At 41.8% G+C, this 10,260-nt stretch overlaps 1 long non-coding RNA gene across 1 annotated transcript in view; it reads right to left on the reverse strand.

Annotated features, from left to right (window-relative positions):
* The window catches only part of LOC123855941 (uncharacterized), a 40,667-nt gene extending 34,144 nt beyond the window's left edge, over positions 1-6,523 (reverse strand). Inside the window, exons 1-3 of the long non-coding RNA XR_010408303.1 lie at positions 6,245-6,523; positions 4,450-4,646; positions 219-345 (exon numbers count right to left, since the gene is read on the reverse strand). This is a non-coding gene — a long non-coding RNA (uncharacterized LOC123855941). The remainder of the gene's footprint in view (positions 1-218; positions 346-4,449; positions 4,647-6,244) is intronic.
* Between the last annotated feature and the right edge of the window lie 3,737 nt (positions 6,524-10,260).

Consider the following 10,260-nt stretch of genomic DNA (forward strand, 5'->3'; position numbering starts at 1 on the left):
AGTAGGAAGGGACTGTTTCAGAGTTAGCACCTCAGCAAAGTGAAAAACTTTCATTTGGGAGGTGAGAGCAAGATCCTCTCTCCAGGTTCAGACAGACACAAAAGTTCTACCATCCATAAATCATACGTTCAAAGACGTTAAACATTTCAGAAAACTTAAAAATTCCAGAAGTTAAGAAAGGAATGGCAATAGGCTGAGGGTTCACCAAGGGTCCTTACCCACAGACACGAGGTTGCTATAATTTTCCAACATTACATCCCAGTATAGGTTCTTCTGAACAGCATCCAGTAGCTGCCACTCCTCTGATGTGAAGTCCACAACCACATCCTTAAATGACAATGTTACCTGTAAAAGCATACTCGTTTCAAGTGATTTTTCACACGGTGATGTGGAAAAAATGCATATGAATTTATTATGATCATTTCCACATTACATTATATATCCAAGGACTGATGAATCTAGTTTTACCCTTACGGAAGAAACTTACAACTCATTAAACATATCCTGCCATTCAAAAAGTCAACTAATGTAACTCACCAGATTGACAGAATCAAGGATAAAAATCACATCATCATGTCAGTGGATGTAACACAAGTGAGAATACATATGTCAAAACTACCAAATGGTTAAGATTTGTACTTTTCGTTGTATGTAAATTTTACATCAAAATAAATAAAAGTACCATAAATACATATTAAACAATAAGTTAATGATATACATGCTGGGGTATTTAGGGAGCAGTTTGCTAATGTTTGCAATTTACTTTGAAATACAGCAAAAAACAAGGGAGAAAGGGATGGCTAAATGGAGAGGGAGGTTCTTCTGATATTCTGAGACTCAATTTCCAACATGGCAGGGTGACGGTTTCATCATAACAAAAAAAAGCAATTCTTGGGACACCAGCGCAGTGTCCTACAATTCAGCTCAATTCTGACATTGTCTACCTGCAGACAGCATCGGATTCCACCATGTAAGGGTTCAGTCCCACAAGACTCCCCTTCCCCTCTCCCATTTCAGATGCCAGTCACAACTCCAGATTGTCATCTGTACTTCTGATCGACTGGCTATCAATCAGAGGTTCCCACAATTTCCTCCTCAGGTTCAATTAATTTGTTAGAGCAGCTCAAAGAACTCAGAGAAACATTTTGCTTTTTAGATTACCAGTTTACCATAAAAGGATATAACACAGGAACAGCCAGATGGAAGAGATGCGTAGGGCCAGGTATGGGGAAAGGGTAGGGGCTTCCATGCACTCTCCAGGTGCACCACTCTCCCAATCTCCACTTATCCACCAACCCGGAAGCTGTCTGAACACCGTTCTTATGGGTTTTTATGGAGGCTTCATTGCACAGGCATGACTGATTAAATCACTGGCCACGGGAAACTGATTCAATCTCTTGCCCTTTTCCTATTCCCCTAGGTCAGGGGGTGTGACTGCAAGTTCCAACCCTCTAATCACATGCTTGATTCTCCTGGCAACCAGCCCTCATCCTTGGATGCTTCTAAAAGTAATTGTTCACATCACAAAAGATACTGTTATCACTCTCAACATTTAGGAAATCCCAAGGATTTTGGGAGCTATGAGCCAGGAACTGTGGACAAGACCAAATATAGATGAGAAATGTATTTTGGGGGCGCCTGGGTGGCTCAGTTGGTTAAGCGACTGCCTTCGGCTCAGGTCATGATCCTGGAGTCCCGGGATCGAGTCTCTCATCGGGCTCCCTGCTCGGCAGGGAGTCTGCTTCTCCCTCTGACCCTCCCCCCTCCCATATGCTCTCTCTCTCATTCTCTCTCTCAAATAAATAAATAAATAAATCTTTAAAAAAAAAGAAATGTATTTTGGTTGTCTGAATGACCAAATGTACATTTCTTATGACTCACAATATCACATGGGTGATAAAGCAAGTGCAGTAAAATGTTAATTACAGAATCTACCTGGTTGGTATATGAGTGTTCACTGTAAAATTCTTTCAACTTTTCTGCACATCTGAAATTTTTATAACAAAACTTCAGGAAAACACTAGAAAAAAAAGCATAAAATAAAACTTAACACCCTTTAATGATGAAAACTCTTAGCAAATTAGGAATATAAGTAATCTGCCTTAATCTGAAAAATAGTACAAAACCTAAATAATAAATAATATAAAACCTCAAAGCAAACATTACACTCAATGATGAATTATTAAAAGTTTCTGCACTGAGACAATGAGACAAGGATGCCTATCACCATTTCTATTCAAATGGTACTGAAGATCCTAGCCAATGCAATTGGGCAAGAAAAAGAAATAAGAGGCAAAAATATTAGAAAGGAAGAAATTTATCATTGATAGAGGACATGATTTTGAATGTAGAAAATCCGTAAGAATTATAAACTATTAGAATTCATAAATGAATTTCTCAATGTCACTGGCCATAGGATCAGTGTTGATAAATCAACTGTATTTCATTTTTTAAAAAAGATTTATTTATTTACTTTAGAGAGAGGGAGAGAGAGAGAGCAGGGGAAGAAGCGGAGGGAGAGGGAGAGAAGCAGACTCCCTGCTGAGAGGGGAGCCTGACACGGGGCTCAATCCCACATTCCTGAGATCATGACCTGAGCCAAAACCAAGAGTCGGACGCTCAACTGACTGAGCCACCCAGGTGCCCCAGTCAACTGTATTTCAATATACTAGTAGCCAACTACTAGAAAATGAAATTAAATAATAATACCATTCATAGTAACATCAAAACAGCAAATGCCTAGAAATAATTCTTGAAAAATTTGCAAGACCTCAATACTGAAAACCACAAAACTCTACTGAAACACATTAAAGAAAATGTGAATGAATCCAAGAAAATGCCATGTTCCTGGATTAGAAAATTCCATGATATAGGGGCATCTGGGTAGCCAATTGGTTGAGCATCTGACTCTTGGTTTTGGCTCAGGGCATGATCTCATGGGTCATAGGATAAAGGCCTGTGTTGGGCTCTGCACTCAGCAGGGAGTCTGCTTGAGATTCTCTCCCTCTGTCCCTCTCCCCACTTGCGCTCACGTGCTCACTCTTTCTTCCTCACCCCCTCTTTCTAAATAAATAAATTTTAAAAATCTTAAAAAAAGATAATTCCACAGTATAAAAATACTGATTATCCTCCAAATTGATAGAGCCAAGCAACTGGATAAAACCAATATCCTAGGAGGTGTTTTGTGGAAACTGACAAGCTGCTTCTAAAATTTTTAAGAAAATACTAAGGACCAAAGCAACAAAGCAATCTGGAGAAGGGCCTGTAAGACAGCAAGAATGTTAGCAAGAAGAACAGTGAGGAGGCAGCTGCAGCAGTCCAAGTGACCGATGTATTGTCTACGGCTGCTGTTGTGCTGTGTGGGAGAGTTGAGGAGTTGTAACAGAGACTATCTGGCCCACAAAGGCTAATCATCTTGCCCTTTACGGAAGTTTGCTGACCCCTCATCTGAGAAGCCAGATAGCTTCTCAGCTATTAACTGAAAGAAGGAAACTATGGAAGGAACAGGGTTCAGGTGAGATCAGGAACTTGGTTTGGGAAATGATTAGCTGGACACACCTGTAGAGATGTGTACCTTAGAGATGTCAGGGAGACAGTACGATATAGGAGGAGATGCTTAAGGAAGAAGTGCAGGCTGGAGATACAAAGAGGAAGCCATCACCATACCAGTGCTGCTTAAACTGTGACACTGCATGAGAACACTGAGGAGTGAGTACAAATACAAAAGATGCAAGGAATGAGCCCTGAGACACTCTGGGGATTAAGATAAGAGAATGGGAGACAAGACAAATTACAAAAAGAAGTTGAACCCTACAAGTGGCCAATAAGGCAGAAAAATCCAGAGAGCATGGCATTCTGAATACCAAATGACAAGAGTATTTTAAGGAAAAAGGAAGTACTACCAATGTTGGATGCTGCTGGAAGGTCAAGTAAAAACTGAGTGTGGTATTTAACAACATGAAGTCATTGGTGATCCTGATAAAAACCACTTGTGGAGGAAGGAGGAGATAAAAAGCAACTGCAGTGGGTTCAAATAAGAAAGGGAGGAGGAATGGTGATACTGATTTGGGGCAACTCTTTTGGTTTTTGATGAAGACCTTGTGCCTAAGTGCCAGAAAGCATTTACTGGCTGTGAGGAACTGTCTTAATGGAAAATGTACTTCAAAAAAAAAAAATGTACTTCATAAAAATGCCTGTTTCTCTTTTGATTATGGCTCCCATTGGCACCAGAGGAAAACTGGCAACTCCACTTTGAACCTAATGGTTTACATAGCAATGTTTTGACGTTAAGCACTTTGAATGACCCACCATTTGTAAATGCACCCATGCTCTACCTGGCTGCGTCTTAATCTTCTTTCTATGCCTTTTTCCCACCTGACTTTTATCATTTGTGCTTTTAATTATGTACATTCTAGAAATGTCCTCAAATCCTTTGGAAAGACAGCTCACCTGGGATTTGGTCATTTTCAGCTGCTCTTGGAAAATGACCAGTGACTCCAGCATCTGCTCAAATGACTTTTCTAGCTCTTTTCTGAGTCTTGATAAGAGTTCTCTGGTCAAGAGAACCACCAGTGCCATGACACTGCTTGTTCAGGAACCTCTACCTCCTCACATCATGGAATCTGTCTTTTCCCAGAGAGTGAGACCTGTGGATTTAAGAGGAACATTTACTTTAGATGGCATATCAACTAGAGACCCTGAATCTCTGCTTTTATTCCAGAGGACCTACCCTCACAGAGAACTCCAGGCTGGGCCTTCTGTTGACTCTGCTCAGGCTTCCGGGAACAAAAGTAACACTGAGTTTGACACCTTAAGTAGTTAGTTTAATCCAAAGGTTCTAGAAATACAATGTCCAAGGCTGAGATGCTCTTAATATTCATAAATACATTCTACACATACTTATGGATTGATAACTTCCCTAGTTATTGTTACTGGACTTGAGTGCTTGGACCCAGCAATGGTGGAAATGAGGCTGGACCCAAAATTTATTCATTTATTTTTTTAAAAAGATTTTATTTATTTGTCAGAGAGAGAGCACAAGCAGGGAGAGTGGCACGTAGTGTCTCTACTGAGCAGAGAGCCCAATTCGGGACTCAATCTCAGGACCCTGGGATCATGACCTGAGCCAAAGGCAGCCGCTTAACTGACTGAGCCACCCAGGCACCCCTGGACCCAAAATTTAAAAGCACATGCAAGGCTTTATTGGGGCTTATGGTCAAGCACAAGGGAGGCAGCACAAAGGAAGGAATTCCTTAGGCTGACTCCCTGAGGAGAGGTCAGGGAAAGGTTTTAAAGAAACTTCGGTGGGAAAAGGGTGACACGTTAGCATGGAGAGGCAGAGATTTATTTATATCTGCACACTTAAAGGTCATGCTTCCTCATGTGTTGCATATCTAACACGTTAAATCTCCACCTTCTCCCCCCATGGTTTTTAGTATATAATGAGGGTAAAAGTCAGTGAAAGGTCAAATTTGGTAACCATTGTGTCTCAGACTAGTTTGAACTGATCTGCGCTTGCTATTTGGCTGGTGCTTTGCTCTGCAAGAAAAGTGGTAACAGTCAGCAAGGACTTTCCCAGGTGCATAGGGACTTATTTTTGAGTTTTTGACTATGTATTAAAATCTGCAACTTCAAAAGTATAGTCTATTGGGAAACATAGTAACTGGTAGAAACTGAGTTTTGAGAACAGTCCAAGAAAAAAAAAATTACAGGCAAATCTCATACATGAACACCAATGATACCATGCAAAGGAATAGTAGGTCAAATCCAGCAATGCAAAGAAAAGCTAATTTAGGATGTCATCACGGGTTTTATACCAAGAGTAGAAAGTTGATTTATTCTTATTTTTTTAGAGATTTATTTATTTATTTGAGAGAGAGAAAGAGAGCAGGGGGAGGGGAAGAAGGAGAGAGAGAGAGAATCTCAAGCAGACTCAGCACTGGGCCTGACGTGGGGCCTGATCTCACAATCCTGAGATCAAGACCTGAGCCGAAACCAAGAGTCAGATGTTTAACCAACTGCACCAGCCAGATGCCCCAGGAGTACAAAGCTGATTTAGAATCCTAGAGTCAATAAATGTAGTTCACAACAATTAAATAAGAAAAATCATGATAACAAAAAACATTTGACAAAATTCAACTTACAATGATGACTAAAACAACAAAAAGAACAAAAATCTTAGCAAAGTGGGAACTAGAAGGAAACTTTCTTAGCCCAAAAAAACAGTATTTATCAAAAAACCTACCTCAAACATCATACTTAAGAGTAAAACACTGAAAATTTTCCCAAACTGAGGTCAACAAGAAAAGGATGCCTACTAGCAGTATTTCCATTCTTCATTATATTGATTGTCCTGGCCAGGAAAAAACAAGGAAAAGGAAAACAAACAAACAAACCCTGTAAGGATAGAAAAGATGGAACAGAAATGCAGTAAGTTGCTTTTGATAGGGTTGTTTACAAAGAAAAATTCAAAGACTCCTCAAACATATTAGTAAAACTAACAAAGTTATATAACATAGCTAGATACAAAATCAATATATAAAGTTTAATGCATTTCTATGTAGTAACAAGAGCAATTAAAAATAGTTACTAAAAAAAATTTAACCATTTTTTAAAAAGTGTGAAAAATAAGCCCAAAGAATGTGAGAACATCTGCAACATGTATCACCAATCAGGACTCATATATAGAAAATATAAAGAACTAACAAATCAATTTTTAAACAATGGGAAGATATGAGGCATCTGGCTGGCTCAGTTGGTAGGGCATGCAACTTGACCTCAGGGTTGTAAGTTCGAGCCCCACGTTGGGTGTAGAGATTACTTACAAATAAAATCTTAAAAAAATAAGGGGTACCTGGGTGGCTCAGTCGGTTGAGCGTCTGCCTTTGGCTCACGTCATGATCTCAGGGTCCTGGGATCAAGCCCTGCGCCAGGCTCCTTGCTCAGTGGGGAGTCTGCTTCTCCCTCTCCTTCTGCCCCTCTCTCTGCTCATGCCCTCTCTCTCTCTCTCTCAAATAAATGACATCGTTAAAAAATATATTAAAATTAAAAATGGGCAGATAACCCAACAAAAATTGGGCAAAAAAATTTGAAGAGGCATGTTATACAAATGAAATCCAATGTCCTTGAAACATAATAAAAGGGGCCCAGTCCTACTGATAATAAAGAAGATGTAAATTAAAACTACAGTGAGATACTACCACAATCCCAGTAGATGGACCAAAAGCAAAAGATCTGAAAATACAGGGGGCTGGCAAGGATTTAGAGCAAAAGGAGCTTCCACACGCTGTTGACAGGGGTGCAAATTAGAAGCGCTCCTTCAGGGAAAACATGGTGTTAGCTAGTGAAGTTATTGTTATGATCAAGCAACAAGTAAACATCTCAGAAAAACTTATGGAGACTTGCAAACCAGGATATGTATACTAGAATGTTCACAACAGCACAGTGTATAATAACCAAACATGAGAAACAATTCCAATGTCCATCCACAGTAAAATGGAAAAAAATAAACTGTGCCATATTAATAATATGAATGAATGAAATAATAAGAAACTAAAGATACATGTAACATAGATGAAGCTCATAAACATAATGTTGAAGAAAGAGGCAAGACACACAAAAATATAGCATGTAACTGTATAAACTGAAAGAAAAGAAGAGAAACAGGTAAAAGTGCAACCGTCACCCACTGTTCTAGCTCCTCTACATAGATTTTACTTAATGTTCACAACCCTCGAGTCACTATGAATTTAGTTTACACAAATGAGAAACTGGACACTCAGAGAATTTAGGTAACTTTCCCAATGCTCTAGCTAGTGGTATAATTGAGATACAAGCCAAGACTTTAAAAATCCACATTCTTTCCACTAAAATAATTTGAAGATTTTGTGACTGCTTTCCTAAAAAAAATCTCGAGAGAGAAAAAAAAAACAGAAAACGATGCATAATAATGAAAATTCAGCAATGGGCCCAGATAGATTTTTAAAAAAGATTTATTTATTTATTTTTGAGAGAGACAGAGAGAGAGTGCAAGTGTGAGTGGGAGAGGGGCACAGGGAGAGAATCCTCAAGCAGACTCCCCACTGAGGGTGGAGGCAGATGAGGAGCTCAATCCCAGGACCCTGGGATCATGACCTGAGCTGAAGGCAGATGTTTAACGGACTGAGCCACCCAGGCACCCCAAGATAGGTATTTTAATTGCTTTTCTTTACATCAAAATTTGAAACAAAAGTTTAAATGGCAAAAAAGAAACACTTGCAATAGCAGTAAAAATTATTAAAGACAAGATGAATATCCAGAACCTATATAATAAAACCCGAAAATTTTCTTGAGGAGCTGAAGAGACCAATCTGTATTAAGATAAAAGTACAGATTGTTCTTCCTAAATTTATGTATAGTTTTAATGTGACACCAGGCAAAATTCCATAGTATATTCACTTGATGAAATACTAAAAGTATTTTTTTAACTTTTAAAAAAAGTATTTTAGGGGCGCCTGGTCGGCTCAGTCGATTAAGCGTCTGCCTTCGGCTCAGGTCATGATCCCAGGGTCCTGGGATCGGGCCCCGCATCGGGCTCCCTGCTCAGCGGGAAGCCTGTTTCTGCCTCTCCCTCTGCTGTTCCCCCCGTTTGTGTGCTTTCTCTCTCTCTCTGTCAAATAAATAAATAAAATCTTAAAAAAATCTATTAAAAGCATTTTAAAAAGAATATGGGAATGTATATATGATAAAGTCAGTTTTAAGAAGTTATTCAATTAATAACTTTAAAAGGCATAAAAAGCCTAAAATAAAGGGGCTTCTGGATGGCTCAGTCGTTTAGCATCTGACGCTTGATTCTGCTCAGGTCATGATCTCATGGGTCCTGAAATCGAGCCCCAAGTCCCGCCGGCACTCAGTGGGGAGTCTGCTTGAGAGTCTCTCTCTACTTCTCCCTCTGCCCCTCCCCCGACTTGAGCGGTCTCTCTCTCTCTCTCAAATCTTTTCTAAAAGCCTAAAATAAAAAACATAAGGAAAAGTTAACAACTGTTATCTCTAGGTAGCATATTTGGGGGAAACTGGCTTGTTTCTCACCACCTGTTTCATGATCGACCAGAAAAGAAACAACGCAAATGAGATTTAAAAAAACCAAGGACAAAAGGCAGAAGCCACACCTTTCATAACACATCTTCTGCAGATTAATTTAATCTAGTCACTTAAAAGTATTTTCATTTTTCACTGAACGGATAAGAGAGTATGAGTTGGGGTCAAAGGGGAGTCGAAACAGGCCTTGCGCAGGTGATTGGGTATGATGGACCCAACTGTGTGTCGGCTACGAGAATCGTACCCCAGAAAGGCTTTTCCCATTTTCCGAGGCGGTGGAGTCAAATTACCGAAAACCCCCTGCCCATCAAGACCTCCCCCAATTCACCACACTTCTCAGACCTGTGCACAACCCCGACAAGCTACTCAACCACAAACACAAATGAGGATCTCCAACCGCTCACGCCCACACACTGCTATCTTATCCTGAAGCAAGTCACCCCATCCAGGGACCCACCACACTAAGGTTACCGGGCTCACACAGCCAACCAAACACTGACCACCAGAAGTCCCCGAGGAGTGAATCCCTGGCCTCGCTGACCCGCTCCCGCGACCCTGCTCTCACACCCAAGCCACCCCTCCAGGCACTCATCACAGACGCCCCAGCCCACCGCCGAACGCCAGCCGCCTCCAGGCTGCCTTCATCAGTTAGGGATCCCACCACCCGCCCCGAGCACTCACCAGGCGCCGCACCTCAGGCGAACAGGAAGTTTGAAAGGACGGCACACACCACTTCCGCTTCCCGTCCGGCCCAGCGCCGACCGCTTCTCTCGCTCACTCCCAAGCAGGTGGAAGGGCCGCATCCTTCCGAAGACTCGAATTCTGCACCCTTGACGCCTGGCGAGTAATAACGGCCCCTCGCACTGATCGGCTTCACAGTGGGAGTGGTCGTCTTGAAATAATGCGCGGGGCAGAAGCCTCCGCCGGCTTCTCCCGCTCTCACACTCACTTCCTCCCGAAAGCCTTTCCGCGCCGGGGCCGCTACGCATGCTCAGTAGCGCGTGCGACGCGCTGCCCCTCCGGGGGCCGGTACGCATGCTCAGTAGCGCGTGCGACGCGCTGCCCCTCCGGGGGCCGGTACGCATGCTCAGTAGCGCGTGCGACGCGCTGCCCCTCCGGGGGCCGGTACGCATGCTCAGTAGCGCGGCCCACCCGGCGCGCCTCCCCGGCGGCCGACGGGTTACC

Source organism: Mirounga angustirostris, unplaced genomic scaffold, assembly GCF_029215605.1.
Source record: "Mirounga angustirostris isolate CCGP_5_RB_7025 unplaced genomic scaffold, mMirAng1.0.hap1 SCAF_16, whole genome shotgun sequence".
Classification (NCBI taxonomy): domain Eukaryota; kingdom Metazoa; phylum Chordata; class Mammalia; order Carnivora; family Phocidae; genus Mirounga; species Mirounga angustirostris.